Source organism: Theropithecus gelada, chromosome 10 (assembly GCF_003255815.1).
Source record: "Theropithecus gelada isolate Dixy chromosome 10, Tgel_1.0, whole genome shotgun sequence".
In the NCBI taxonomy this organism is placed as follows: domain Eukaryota; kingdom Metazoa; phylum Chordata; class Mammalia; order Primates; family Cercopithecidae; genus Theropithecus; species Theropithecus gelada.
In genome coordinates, this window is record NC_037678.1 from 81,550,299 (window position 1) to 81,566,532 (window position 16,234).

At 43.4% G+C, this 16,234-nt stretch overlaps 1 protein-coding gene across 11 annotated transcripts in view; it reads left to right on the forward strand.

Moving 5' to 3' along the window:
- SNAP25 (synaptosome associated protein 25) overlaps nucleotides 1-16,234 on the forward strand; it is an 87,139-nt gene that overhangs the window by 20,313 nt on the left and 50,592 nt on the right. The window contains exon 2 of one of the 11 annotated variants that reach the window (XM_025398266.1): nucleotides 4,910-4,969. The exons of the other annotated variants lie outside the window; for them this stretch is intronic. The gene's annotated coding sequence lies outside the window, so the exon portion shown is untranslated. The remainder of the gene's footprint in view (nucleotides 1-4,909; nucleotides 4,970-16,234) is intronic. 11 annotated transcript variants of the gene reach the window in all.

Here is a 16,234-nt window from a genome sequence, read left to right on the forward strand (position 1 = left end):
CAGAGGTTATTGATGGAAAATGCCCTGGTATAGATTAGGGAGCATAAATTTTATATGATTGTTCCAACTGGACCATTTAAATGACAAAATCTAAAGTGTTTTATAGAGAAGGAAGAGTAGGGGGCCTCGAGTCATCCAAACGTCATTTTAAATCCCATCGTAGATTCCAACTCCAGATTCTTTTGAACCACTGAGCATGCTGTGCCACCTCTGTGGCTTTAGACAATAGTCGAATTTCATGCACACGTATATGAAATTCACATAGGTGATATTTCAGGTAATGTAAGTGCTCTGAAGACAAATAAAGTAGGAGGAACAGAGAGAACAAAAGAGATATATTTGGACAGAGTGGGCATTCATCTAAGAATTTTGGCTTTGGAACACAATTGAATTCTTTCTAGGCCCAAGCCTGCAGGTCTTTTTAAAGTACAAAATAGACTTAATTTGGTGGCTGCAGGCAGGTGTACAAGCAAGGGGGAAGAATTATTTCAAAAAGTCATTAAAAATTTCACATGTTCCCACGCACTAACTGAGCGCTCTATGCATATGAAGTCATTGGCTATTCACTCTGCCAAATGCTGCAGGTGATCTCAACATTTCCACTTACAGATGGGGAAACTGAGGTTCTAAGAAGTTACAAGGAATATGCCCAGAACATGGAATATGACCATGCTAGTCAGTGGGGTGGCCATCCCTGGAACCTGCATGACCTTGGGCCAAAGCTTCTGTGCTACTCCACAATGTCCCATGAGCCCTCCCTAAGTAGAGGAGCAGAGGAGGACAAGACAGGGTAGAAGCCCCCTGATTTCGGGGAGGCAGCAGCAAAAACCCACAGGGGCCTTTCTGGAACCCGGTGTATTCATTAGTTATTGCTGTGTAACACTATTACCATAACCCTAGTGATGTAAAGCAACACACATTTCTTATCTCGCAGTTTCTGGGGATCACAAGCCTGGGCCCAGCACAGCAGGGCTCGCTCCTTAGGGTCTCACAAGGCTGCTGGGCACATTTTCATCTGCATCTTTCTCCCCTTCCAAGCTCATTCAGGTTGTTGGCAGAATTCAGTTCCTTGCATCACGCTGAGGGCCCTGTTTCCTGGCTGGCTGTCATCCAGGAATCATGCTCAGTCCCTTACCACGTGACCCTATTGGGGCCACTCACAACATGACAGCTGACTTCAAGTCCAGCAGGAGAATCTCTCTCTTCAGTAAGGGCCAGTCCTTCTTTTAAGGGCCTTCATCTGATTAAGTCAGGCCTAACCCAGGTAATCTCCTTTTTTACTTATCTCAAAATCAAGTGATTGGGAGCTGTAATTATACATGCAGGATCCATTTACGTTTTCCAAATATCATAGCTAATCATAGAATGGCATCCTGTCATACTCGCAGATGTCCCCCATGCTCAAGAGAAGGAGATTATAAAGAACTTGGGCACCAGGACACAGAAATGCTGGGGGTCATTTCAGCACGGCATCCTGCGTGCCAGGAAAGCGTGATCCTGCTTCCTTCCGCCATTCTCCATGCCTCTCTCCAAGGCTGCAGGTGTTCCTGCCCTACAGAGAGCCTTGGTCCACATCACACAGCCAGAGGCCTCCCAAACATTTCTTAGTGGCCAGGCCTCTTTCTGAACTGGGTAATTGTGATGTTTGCAGATCCATCCACCTGCCTGAGTTGGGGCCTACATGCATTGTTCTGATCTTGATTGCCTCAATCTACAATCATCCCTCCAGAGGAGGCTAGGCCTGCAGAGCCCTGGAAGAGCAGGCAGGGGGCTCTAGAGCATTCAGTCTTTCAGTGTTTGCCATTAGCGACCTGGGGAGTGATGCGAATGGCTTCAATTGCTCCGTGGAGCCAGCAATCACAGCAGGCTTTGGGGGTCCCTGACATGAGCTGGAGAAAAGCCTCTGTGAAGCAGCTGCCAGGGTAATGGAAATGTCCTGCGGCCTCGCTGAGCTTTCACGGAGCCAGCAAGAGTCTAGGGCTGCGTGCCCTGCTCAAGAGAGTCCCAGTGTGAACTGCAGGGCCGACATGGGCTTTCCTGACAAAGCTGTTCTTATGCCGAAGAGAACAGCAGAGGCCTTAGCTGGGAAGGCAGGGATCAGTATGGGAGGGCAGGGTGGGTGTGCTGGGGGGAGTGGGGATAGCATCTGTGTTCTGTGATTTACAGGCAACCTAGCAGTGTCCCCTGAGCCTCAGAGTGCATGGGGTGGGCTCCGCACCGCAGCTCCTCCTCACCCTCATCATCCTCATCATCTTCATCATGCACAGTTTCAGCCCACAGGTCCATCAATACCCCCTCCTCCTTCCTTCTGCCACTCCCTATGTATTTACTGAGCATCTATTATATACCAAGTGCTGCTCCGGGCACTGAGAAAACAGGGGTGAACATATCAGACAATATTTCCTCTTGGGGTGATTACATTTTAATGGGAAGGAGCAGACATCAATCAGACAGATGGACAAGAAAAATATCAGATGGGGATGGTGGCTAAGTAAGAGATTGAAATAGGGTGAGGTGGTCATGAGAGACGGGTCAGGGAAGGTGTCTCGAAGGAGGAGATGTTTAAGCTGAGGCCTGATGACAAGAACAGCCAGTCATGAGATGATGTGAACGGGTATTGCAGACAGTTCGTGCCAAGCCTGAGGCAGGGGCAAGGTGGGTGCTTTCAAGACACAGCAATAGGCTGATGCTGTAGGAGGGAAGCGCAGAGGAAAGTGAAGTGTTAGGAGGGAGCCAGATCAGCCAGGGCCTGCCAGCAGGTGGAGGAGACTGGCTTTTGTTCAAAGAGCACTGGCTAGCCCTTGGAATTGTAACAAGGAAATTGATACTATCTGATTTATCTTTCTGCAAGATACTCTGGATTGGATTGGAGCGAGGACACAGCTGTAGCTCCAGAGTATGACTATGGGTGAAGCAACTTAAGCCAGGGAGGCAGCATTCCTTACTAGGGGATCCCTACTGGACAGGAATGGCCAGTGGGTGAGCACCATGGGGGGCTGCTGGAGAACCCTAACTGCTGTCTCCACAGTCTCCGCCTGGAGCAGAAGAGAAGCTGATTCTAAGTCTGTTCCCTAAAAGCAGGAGAATGTATATGCAAGTGACTCAGTGAGGGAGGATTCTCAAGTGAAACCCGTATAAGAAAGTGAGGGGAAAAGAATGGGGCAGGAGAAAGAACCAAGCAAGGATGTGGTTGTAGCTGAGACTAGCGTCTGCTGATCCCAGAGGAGCCCTGGAGTGTGGATTGCATCATAGTTACTCCTGCCTTGAGACTTGGAGTGCCAGGCTTTGGTAGCCGTGAACCGTCAGTCATTGCCCAGCACAGAGGGGAGGGGTTAAAAACTCCCAGTAGGGGAGGGAGCTCCTGTCCGTCAAGGGCAGGGCGCAGGAGAAGTCACAGGTATAAACTCTGAGCCATGTCAAGCCCAGCATTTGGGGAACAGGCGCACCTGCCAGTGGAAAGTAACAGGAATCTGGGCAGAGCACCTCTAGCGTCTGTTATAGTAGCCATGATTTTACTGAGAGAGGAGAGGGAGGATGCCTAGACTAAGAAAGTGTCCTGCTCCAAGAAAGCACAGGACCCACATTTCTAAAAGTAAACAAGCTAACACAGGAGACCTGTTACAGGAGGAACCTCTCATTGCCTACAGATGCTCTCCAAATAATCAGCTCCCAGTATACACTTAAAATAGGAATCAATTTATGTGCGTTCCATTCATCCAGCTTCCCGGGAATAAATTCATTGCATTCTGGAAGGTTATATCTAAATATCCATTTAGCCAGCATAAAAGAAGATTAGGATTAGGTGCACTTAATGAGTACATTAGAATCTTCTACCAAAGGTATCTGATCCTGTTTCTCAGAATAAATGGAGAATAAACACGGCCTATTAGCAAGGAGTGGCTCTTCCTGTCCCCTGCTCTGTGATTGTGGAGAAGAAACCAGTAGCTAAGAAGTAGGGCTGCCTAACAGCTGCTTTTGTGATGGCCACAGCTTTGCTTAGAGGCACCGGCTTTACCATTCAACTTTGTAGCTCTTTGGAACGTAAATCAGTGCTTTCTAGACCTTGCCTGCACATCACAACTCCCTGGGATCTTCTAAAAATCCAGAAGTCCAGGCTGTATCTTGAACCAATTGAATTACAATGTCTGGGAGTACTTTTTAAATAAACTTTTTATTTTGGAATATTTTTAGAGTTACAGAAAAGTTGCAAGGGTGGTATACCTCTCACCCAATTTCCCTGTTGTTGAAACCTAACCTTATCAATGATACATTAGTTACAACCAGGAAACCGACATGAGTACATTACTACTAATCAACCTCCAGACTTTACTTGGATTCCATCAGCTTTTCAATTAGTGTTTCTTTTTTGTTCCAGGACCAATCAGGGGCACCACATTGCATTTAATCATCATGTCTCCCCTGTCTTCTTTAGTGTGTGACAGTTTCTCAGTCTTTCATGGCCTTGACAGTGTTGAGGAGCATTGACAGGGATCCTGTGGAATGTCATCCAATCTGGGTTTGTCTATTGTTGTTCTTGTAATGGAACAAGATTAGGGTTATTAGACTCGGGTTATGGGATGTTGGAAAGAGTACAGCTAAGGTAAAGTGGCCTACTCGTCATTTCATGTCAGGGGATACAGTAGATCCATAGGACATTACTGGTAATACTACACTTTGTTATTTGGTGAACGTCATATTTGCCAGGTCTTTCCACTGTAAAGTTAGTATTTTTCCCTTTCCCTATTCTAATCTTTGACTGAGTCTAGCTCACCCTCGAAGTATGGCATGTGTAGAGGTGGGTGGAAATCAGTCAGAAATCTCTGAGGCACATTTTTATGGCCACCACACTATCCTCATCTCTTTGCCTTAGTTCCCAATCACTGTTTGCAAACTTTCTCAAATGATCTAGGACTCTGCATACCCTCAGTTCCCCTGGGATTGAGACAGCGCTTCCTGACTGTTACCTTGGGTAAGTTATTTAGTTTTGTCTGAGCCTCAATTTCCTCTTCTGCAAAATAGGTATTGGTCAAATATCTATTTCTAGGAGTCATTGCCATGATTAAATTAGATCATGCCTGTAAGACTTTGACTATGGTGCAAACATTCAACAAATGTTCACTATCAATTGTGTTAACAGTCGTAGTAATAATTGCCTTCATTACTCTGACCTTGTGTATCTGATATCTAGGGTCACAATAATGCACCTCAGTGACATAAAACAGTAAGTTAGAACTTACATTTGGGAAAGAGAGCCGTATTATAAAACTAAATCCACCAGGTTTATTTATTATAAAGAAACACTTGGCACTTATTCTATGCCCAGCATTGTTCAAATCATTTTTATAAATATTAACCCATTCCATCTTCATAAAAAGAATTCAAGGTAGGAACTATTATCACTATTTTACCCATTAGGAAACTGAGGCACAGTGAGGTGAGGCAGCTTACCTAAAGGCACACAACCAGTGAGTGGCAAAGCCAAGATTTGAATGTAGGCAGTTCGACTTCAGAGTCCACACTTGTAACCACTACACGATGCTATGTGGTATAAACAAGAAGTTTAAACTGTGTGAGACTGTGTGAAAGGTGGCTGGGTCTCATCAGGAGAGGGAACCCAGTGAGAAATAACATCTGCTGAATCTTTTTTTTTTTTTTTTTTTTGAAATGGAGTTTTGCTCTGTCACCCAGGCTGGAGTACAATGGTGTGGTCTCGGCTCACTGCAACCTCCACCTCCCAGGTTCAAGCGATTCTCCTGCCTCAGCCTCATGAGTAGCTAGGATTACAGGCATGTGCCACCAAGCCCAGTTAATTTTTGTATTTTTAATAGAGACGGGGTTTCACCGTCTTGGTCAGGCTGGTCTCGAACTCCTGACCTCAGGTGATCCACCCACCTCGGCCTCCCCAAGTGCTGAGATTAAGGTGTGAGCCACCATGCCTGGCCATCATCTGTTAAATCTTAAGCAAGCATATGCCAGACAGGAGAGAGGGGCCGGGGTCAGGAAAAGAGAGCTGAGGTGCTTGGAAAGATTGCTAAGGAAACTCCCAGTCTAGTGTGGCATCCTCTACAAAAGCCAGCTGATATTAAGCATTCTCCCCCAAAGCCAACTAATATTAAATTTTCTTTCTGAGAAATATCTCCTTCTGTCTCTCACTGTCTATATCTTGCTCTCTCAATTTCTGAATGTGCCCTTGGGAATTCAGTCCGTCTTGGGTTTTAGGGAGGTTGCAGCTGGCAGGGCATCTCTTTCAATAACTGGAACTGATCGCCAGCATGAAAGAACCTGGACCACTCAAAGCACATCCTCATGCTGTGTTTTCCACAGTTAAAATCAATCCACCCTCCTTCACTTTTAGGTCAGGAGTTTCGTAAGGCAAAGGAAGTTTCTGATTGGGAGAATTTAGATTCGCTATCAAATTATATTTGGGGAAAGTGAATGTTCATTTAAAACTTGGGGGTCTAAAAAAAGTTTTGTTTCTGGGGCAGTGTGGGTTTCAAAGTATTGCATTTACAGTTTCACCCTGGGCCTGTGCCCAGATCCAAAGTCTTGCATCAGAATTCAATTACAAACTTCTGGGTGACAGAAATGCTATCTTCATCTTACACACACACACACACACACACACACAGAGAGACAATTCCCACACAATAGGTGCTCAATATGTGTCTTAAATGAATCAATAATTAAACAGACTCATGATAAGGTGCCATGATTTGCTTATTTGTCACTGCATCTATATTTGAAATCCCAAGAGCACATGTAAATCATAAGCTTTGTCCTTTCCCTTGTCTCATCTTGTCCCCATATAAAATTATCTTTCTACTTCCAAAACTGGCAGCGAAGAAAAGCATCTTAATTCACTTCATGACTGAAATTTTAAACATACCTTTACCAAAGTCTGAGACTTCAAAGCTGTGTGCCCTTCAGCCCAGGTAACTAACAAGTGTTCTCAAGCATTGACGTTATTTAATGGAGCTCATTGGAATTCATTTTATGCCTGAATATGTTGACTCCACTTCTGTCTAAAGCCTGCTAGGAAAACATGGTTCCAGTGTCTTCACTGAGAGCATATTGATTCTAAGCTGAGTCTGAGCTATTTTTCAGCCATTATGTTTCAAAGACAGGGTCTCACATTGAATTTTCCTGGTTTAGAGTAAAAGAGAAAATGGTGTGTGTGTGTGTGTGTGTGTGTGTGTGTATTCGTGTGTGAGTGCATTCTGTGCACATCTGTGCATGTACGTGGGGTTGGGAGAGAAGGTGGAGAGAGAGATCAAAGGGGGTTGTCCTGTTTATTGAGAGGGAGGGGAATTAACTTGCAAGGTTCTTTTTATCAATGAAGACAGAATGATTGGCTGAGCCAGGAAATTTTGACGTTTATCTAAAACATCTTATGGAGAAGAAAGAAAGGAGGCAAGCCACCCTGACAGTGGCAGGGGAATGGGTCCTATTGCTACCTAGCATCCCCAGGGGCTCCATCAGTACCCCAGTCCTCAGCCACAATGCACACACAGCCTCAGTGAAAACTACATGCTGGCTAAAAAAAACTCACTTTCCAGACAAGTCTCCTAAACTTCACACCAAATTTCCACCTTTTAATTTCACGGTCCCCTTGAAATCCAAAAAGAATAGATGTGCTAAGCGTGGCCCTTTAAGTGGAAAGATAAGGACAGAAGAGGAGAATAAATAAATGCCCTGTCACTAATATTCATCCTAAAGATGTATTCACCAACCGCTGGGTACAATATTCCTGTTAGAGCTCACATCGTCGGGCACAATATTTATTGAGCATTTATTATGTCCAGGCACTGTCCTGTATGTAGTGGCAATTTGGCATAAAGGTTAACAGCCTGAGACCTAGGGGAAGGTTGTTTAACTTTCCTGTTCCTCCATTCTTCATGTGTAGGAAAAGGGTGCTGGTAATAACATTGTTATGAGCACTGACACACATAAAGAAGTTAGACACTGCTTGGCATGATATGAATGATTCACAGATGTCAACTATGGTGTTTCTAAGCGCTTAAGATGGCCTCATGCATCCAGTTAAGATCCATATGACCCAAAAGTTAGAAAAGAACCGACAATTTCTCAATGGAAAATGCAAACATCTTTTTTACTTCTTAAAGGATTTGGGAAGCTGCAGAGAACACCCTAGTTCTTCCCAGAAGGGTGCCCCTGAGCTCTCATAAATTGATGACCAACAACAGAGTGGTCAAGAGGTGCCACCAACAACCACTTGTTCTGATCGGTGATGACATTTAGGGCCAGCCCTATAGCAAACTTTGTTTTTGCTTTTTTTTTTTTTTTTTGGCTCCTGAAATGAAATGAGATGACAAGATTTTATTTCATCAGTGACATTCTTCCTGTCCTAGCCCACAACTTCATTATTCCCTTTTAGACCAACACAGGCATTAAACTGAAAATACATTTCAGCTTTGATAGAGGAAAAGGCTAAGAATAGAATCATTGGTTGTTCCTGAGATGCCATATGAAAAATTTAGATTAAGTCAGGCTTCCGTTTTTCCTCTTGGCCTATTTTCTTTTAGTAAAGGATGTGAAGAGATCACCTTCCATGACTGATGTGCCTTCCAAGCATGCTGCATTTCTGCTCTACTTGCTGCCTGCTGCTTACTCATCCTGATAGTCCCACTGTCTCTAAAACTCCTAACATGAAAGAGTAAAAAGAAATCTGACTGCAGGGTATGGAGGGTAGAACTGGGAGAGAGGATGATGACACGAAAGCAAACTTTTGAGACATACTCAGTAGGTCAGTTAGCTTTTGCTTTGTAACAGATGACCCTCAACTTAAAACTTAGAGGCTTCAAACAACATTCATTTATTTAGCTCATGATTCCATAAGTCAGCAGTTTGGGCTGAGTTCAGCTGGACTCCCTTTGTAGTCTGTTGCTGGATCAGCTGGGGTGCTCGTTGGTTTAGAGTACCTTAGCTAAGATGATTTCTCTCTATTCCACAGGGTGTATCTCATGATCCATTAGACTAGCCTGGGTTTGTTCACCTAGTGGTTGCATGGATACAAAGAGGGATGGAGAACACTCCAATCTAATCATGTTGAGCCCATGCTCATGAGATAATGAGACCTAAAAAGTTGTTCTCCCTAATTGAATTGCATGGGAATTATCAAACACACATGTGTGCACAGAAGCCAACAAAAAGTATACTTGGCTTTAAGGATAAGGGTACAGAGTGCAGGGAGACCCAGGAGAACCCATAAAATAGTTGGTAGCCAACCCCAACACCTCATGTAATTTAGCTGTTAACATTTCCCCCTTCAGTGCAAATTATTTTATAGCATATTTTTCTGATTATAAAAGTAATTCATGTTAATTACAGAAAAATAGGCAAAGAGGAATATAACAAGGAAAATATAATTAACCATAATCTCATGTGCAGAGGCAATAATTATGAATAATTATTTTATTATACATATGGCATAACTTGACCTTGTTTCCATCTATATTTAAATATCCAATAATACCATTTGCTATGTGCTATGTGTCAGAACGTCTGCTAACTGCTTTATATGTATTAATTCATTTAATCCACAACAACAATCATTTTTTGAGATGAGGAAAAATGGGGCACAGAGAGGCTAGACATCTTGCCTGGGATCACACAGCAAGTAAGCAGTATCAAAGTAGTGCAGCATCAAAGTAGTGCATCAAAGTAGTGCAGCCCCACTCCTCAGAGCATTTTTGACCCTTAAAATCTGTACTATTGATCCTCACATCCAATGCTACTCAAACGTCAGTGTGCACTAGAATCCCCTGAAGGGCTTGTTAAAGCAATTTGCTAAGCATCATTTCCAGATATTATGATTCATCTGGTCTAGGGCTTAAGAATGTGCATTTCTAACAGACTCCCAGGTGATGCCGATATTGCAGGTTCATCAGCCACTCTGCGAATAACTCTGGTCACAGCAGTGTCAAGGTATGTACTGTTAATTCTGCTTCACAGATGAAAAAACAGAAGTTCAGAAAGGTTCAATAAATAGGCCATGGACACACAGCTTGTCAAGTCTATGTTATATCCATTTTCCAGTTTACTCTCATGGAAAACAATAAGAGCCAACGTTTGCTTCATTTGATAGCTCGTGCCTTTCTTCTGGTGAGGCTACAGTGCTAAGGAGATAGTTCAGAAGTTAAATGCAGCCTCTCTGAGAGCCAGGTTTTACTGGGAGGTATGTGGATTGCAGCCACTCATATGTTCACTCATTCATTCAATTCCTTAGCAAGGAGCCCTAGCTGGGAAGCCCCATCCATGATGGTTGGTGGTAGAATTCCTGCCCCCAGCAGCTTCCACATACTGATACTGAAGTGACTGTTCCTGACTGAAGGAATGACAGTCTCATCAAGTGATGTATGAACAGAAAAAAAAAATGGCACAGAGATGTTACTTTTTGAAGCTATTGACTGGAACCTGATCCAAAGACCTCTGTGCTATTTTCTAACAGCAAAGAGACTGGTATTATTTTGGCGGGTTCCTTACAAGAAAAAAATAACCCTTCTGTAATGACAGAGCCTCTGTGATGTCTGCCTAGATGGAGCGTAGCTTTTGTAACCATGTAGGACTAGCTTGGAGCTCTCTGGGTATCCATCCTTCCTGCTCAGTGTGGGCCACAGACAACAGCATCACTGTGCAACCTGATAGAAATGCTGACTCATAAACCCCACCACAGGCTGACTGGACTAGAATCTCTAGATTTGGAGCCCACGAACCTGTGTTTTAATAAGCTCTCCAGGTAATTTTTAGAAGCCCTAGTCTAACAAGAACCCTGCAAAGCTAATTATTTTGCTTCCCAAGGAGAACAGCTAACCCTCTGGAAAGTTAAAACCCTTTAGGTCTAGGGTTATTTTCTTATTTAGGGAACTCAGTTTCTTCAGAAAATTGCTTACTTTTTAAACCTATTTTTTCAATCAAAGTCCACAAACTATTTTAAAATAGGACTGGTTCTGGTCGTCCAGGGCATTTCTGAAAGAACTTGTTGAGTGTAAGTAAGTGGAAGAGGTATGGCATGACTTCATGATTTCCTGTTCAGGAAACTTTAATCACCTTCCATCTGCTTAACCAGAGCCCTCATGATACACATTGTGGGGGACTAAATTTTCTGAGCACATTAGTCAAGCCCTGCAAAAATGACACCCAAATGACCACGAGTGGTCTCCAGGTCCCCTGAAGAAGAAACCTTAAAGTGTTGCCCCAACATTTACCTCTAGTCTTAAACCCTCAGTATCTTAACCCACAGTCTCTAGGATAGTAATCCTTAATGGGCAAAGTATGTATAGAATTTTTTAAATTACTCATTGGACTCTCCAATAAGTATTAACATGCTCAAATTAATTTGAAATGTATTGCCTTAAATAGTCCAAGGAAGATTGGTGCCAAAAAGCTTCGTGAAACAATTAAAAAACATACACAGTCATGTGCTATGCATTTTGGTCAATGATGGACAGATGGATGGTCCCATACGATAAGAATACCAGATTATTACTGTACCTTTTCCAAGTTGAGGTATCTTTAGATATGCAAATACTTACCATTGTGTTATGGTTACCCATAGTGTTCAGTACAGTAACGTGCTAAACAGATTTATAGCCTGGGAGCAATAGGCTATACCATACAGCCTAGGTGTATAGCAGGCTATCCCATTTAGGTTTGCCTAAGGACACACTATGATGTTTACACAATGATGAAATCGCCCAGTGACGCATTTCCTAGAAGGTATCCCCATCATTAAGTGACGCATGACTGTATACTCCAATTTAAGATCCCAGCACCATGTCAAACAAAAAATGTTATAAAGAAGTGTGAGACATGATCCTTGCCCTCACAATTATTTACTTGCTGCTTTCTGCATGGTAGGCACTGACTAAAAGGATGCTGGTGGAGTGACTTGTCAAACATGAATGTACACAGTATTTTTGTCTCCAGGAGAATTTGTGCTTCAAGGAGAATTTGAGGACCTATCACAGATTCCTGGGGGATAGAGATGATATAAAGAGGGTAATGTAGCATGAAGCAAGAAATACTGGGAAGGATACCTGAGAACCACACAGGAGTCCAAAGGGAGCCTTGGCCCAGGCTGCCAGCCTACTCCAGGAGATGCCATTTGTTCAGAATTTTGAAGGCTGGATGGAAGGCTGGAAAAGGGTTGAGGGATGATATTATGGCAAAAGAAATAGCAGACATTGGAAGGATTACAGTAAAAGTAAGTAGGGAAGCATTTTCATCAGGCATGCTCCTGAGGGAGCAATGATTAATAAGCATGAGATCTGATCCCTTGGAAAATGTTAAACAAACCTGTCCTACCTCCAAAAAGGAACACATAAATCTATTTGAAGGGAGCCATGTTTGCACTTGTGATTAAAGCAGGCTAACCTTTCCTGGGTGGCTTTTGTCTTTCCTTTTTGTTATTCATGAGATCTTCTGTTTTCATTGTATATCCCCTCAGGGTTCTAGGTAAATGAAGTACAGGCCCAGAAAAGCCTGTTTGCCTATCATATGTTCCTCCTAGAAAGTGAATTTAAGGAAATTTTGGATATTTGTGCAGCTTCAGAAAAGGAAATCTCAAATCTGGGGAGATGGAAAGAACAGGAACCTACAGAGACTTGAGGCACACATTCTCTGTACATTTGTGTTTGACAGGTCACCCCAGCAGCACATGCCAAATCAGGATGAGTAAAGTTCATAAGCTTGCTTTCTTATATGGCCGCCACTACCTTCTAGAACCATCTAGAACTCTACCACCCTCCAGTTAACAGGCCCTATGTGCCCTGGTTTGCTCTTGGGAACATTTTATACATCTGCACATACGGAGACACACATGTGCATACTCAGCAGAGGCAATGCATAATTTCCAGAGTTAGTACTTGACCATCATATGAATGTAGAGTGACTATATGTCAGAGATTTATTTACTTCATCCGTGAGAAAACCAGTAGGCAGATCAACTCGGTTCACAGAATATTTGAGGAACAAAGATTTATATAGTCAGTCAGGAAAGGGAGGTTAAAAAAATTGTTTAATTGGGTTCAAAACTGATTAATGCCCCCCAGGCAATACAACTACAATGCTTGAGATTATCTTTTCTACCAGGGAGATATCATTTGCTTCTTCACTGGATGAAAGTCATGTACTCAGTCTTCTATAAAGCAGTATCTAACTTGTCAGTCTGGTCTCTAATCAAGAGTAAATAACAAAAGCTTTTGAGGGTGATTGACATGTTTATCACCTTTGTTGTAGTGATGGTTTCATGGCAGTATACATATGTTAAAATTTAACAGATTGTGAAATAAACCTGTGCATTAGTTGTATGTTCTTTATACTTCAATAAAGCTGTTAGAAAAAAATAGTAAGCCCAAACAAGTTACATCCCCCTAAAAAATTAGATAATCCCCAGGCAATCCTATTAGAAAATGTTCCAATATGATATAAAAGAATTTTCTCATCCTTTTTTTTTAGCTTTCAAGCTTTAGATAATTTTTCTTGACTTTAATTAAAGTAATTGTTCTCTACTCAAAGAGATTTAAGTTTTGGTCACTTACTAAATGTGTAACCTTAGGCAAGACATTTAAACCTTCCTGAGGCTCAGATTCTCCATCTGAAAAAAAAGAAAAGGAGATAATAATAGATCTCTGTTTCATAGGTGTATTACTAGGGTTAAATAAAAATATGCATTTGGGTGCTTAGCACAGCACCTGGTACATATTGAGGACCTAGTAAAGGTTAACTGTTGTTAATTATCATTTCCAAGGAGCAGTGTAGCTGAGGAGCTATGTGAATGAGAGACAATGAGATAAAAAATATCATAGATCAGGGATGAGACCCTAAGGACACTCAGAACTGTGTTCTTGGCCAGGTCACTTGTCTTTACCTTATTTCTGATTCCTCAGCTACAAACTGCGAGGAGTAGATGAGAGCTAAAGCAGGTCCTAATTTTTAGAGTAGGATTCGCCAGGCCTTGGGCTGAATCCTGGTGGGATCCTGGCTTCTTCACATCCAGAATCTCATAAGCTCTTAGGGGCTGTCTGTCCACGATATTGTATCTCAGTGATGAGGACGCTGGATTCGAATCCTGGCTCTGCCACTTACTAGCTGTGGGACTCTAGGCTACTTACTGAACCCCTCTGTGTTGTGGTTTCCTATCTATAAAATGGGGATGATGAAGGCACCCACCTGACATAGAGCTGGTGGGACTATGATACTGAGTTATCACATACCAGGGTCTATACAGTGCTGGGTGGACTCTATATGCTCAGGGATCATCCCTGTTATTATGAGCCCTGTGAATGAGCAGTCGAGCAGCCAACAGTCCCATTCAGCAAGACTGAGGAGTGCTGGTGGACTTCTCAGAACAATGAGACTTGGAAATGTAATTTTTATACGCAGGACAATTCCCCTTTGCGGTGTCACTCAGCAATAACTCAAAAGGTATATTTAGGGGTACTAATACAAGTTGTCTGGCAGTTATACATGTAGTTTAATGACATTTAAACATTTTGTGATCTACATGTCACATACACCCTGGGGCTGGAAAAAAGGTGTTAACACCCACAAAGGGGCTGACCAGGAAGTTCTCAGGGTGACCTAGCCAGACCTTCCGCCCCGCTGACTGGCAGGGTTCCCTACACAGGATGTGCCCTCCTCCTCCCACAGAGCCCACAGATGGCTTACCACCTGCTTTGGGGAAGATGGCTCCTCCCTAGTTCTGGGGCATTGCTCAGCCTGAGCTACAAGATTTATCCCCGGAGGGTTCCTTTAGCAGGCACTGTGGGTCTCCTATGAGATCCCTTTGTTCCCTTTTACCAGCCCATTGCATAGCTTCTGCATGTTTTGCTGCTAAAGGCAATCTATAATTTTACTCATACAGAGAGTTGCTTCATCCATACAGAGACCAGAAATGGCTGGGAGTTTTTGTACCTCACAAGTGGCTTTAGCCAATGACTGACTAATATAGAAGCGTGCAAAGCCCAGCTCTCTCTCCTGGAGGTGAAGCATGCTCTGAGGTGCATTTAAGACTCCAGAGCTCCATGGAGGATGATGCTGATGCTGGCACACCCCCCTTGCTTGACTTCTTCCCCTTTCTTGACCTATCTCCTCCACTCCCTTCCTGATCTTTCCCACCTCGGAGCATTCTCTCAACAAATTCCCTGCACATAGACTCTTAGCTCAGGGTTGGATCTTAGAAGCAGCAAACCCAGGAGGAGCTCCTTTTCCCTGCACTCCCACCTCCAGTAGAGAAGTGCCTCTCTGCAGGTAGCTTATGGAATCCCAAAGGAGGACGGTCCTGCTCTGAAGTTCTTAGAAACGCAGTACTTTGAGCAGTTTCCCCCATCCTGAGCTACCTGCTTTGTAAACACTTTGGGAGCAGGAGGAGAAACCAGATGGGAAGACACAGGCCTTGCAGTAAATGGAGAAAAAAAGCAATTCAAATCCTCCAAGGAAAAAACAGTTCCCCCAAGGCAAAGTGCTGGAGACGCAGACCTGCCTCAGTCTGGAAAATTATTTTTTAATGCACTGGGCAGTCTTGGAGCCTCATGAACTTCTTCCAAAACAGATATAGCCTATCTGTGTCTCATTGACCTCAGGGAAAATCTCCCTATCTCTTCCCTCTTCAGCTCAGCCACCATAGAAAAGGGTCTGTGCCTTCAGACTGTTTCTTCATCTGAAGTAAAAAGATTGATGGGACACAATGGTACTCCTGAGCCCAGCCATTTGTGGCTAAGGTACTTGAAATGATATACAGGGATCCCTTCTTCCCAAGCCATCAGGGCAGCCCATAGCCTAGACTTTGGGTAAGAAAAATATCTGAAAATTTGCCTTTTGGAGTTTGCCAAATCCCAGGGTCCAAGTGGGCCCACGGATGCGAATAATGCTTGTGACCATCAATCTACCAAGTTTCCAAAAGACTGGATGGTACTACATAGATCCACTGGTGTGGCAAAGCACTTCAAACTTTGCTTAAACGGCCATCAAACGATGCCTGCTCCCCTGACCACAAGTGACACCCTTGAGTGTTGTCCACCTTCTTGCATGTGTCCTTCCAGTGGGCAAATAACTCTTTGAGCTATATAGAGACTAGGTGGGAGAGGGGGAATGGGTCGGGGTAAGTTCCTCCAAGTTTCTGGAATAGTCACACACACACACACATATAATTTATTTATTCTGCCAACTCAGGGTTCTGGGGTGGGAATTCACTGTGGTCTGTACACTACCTGGC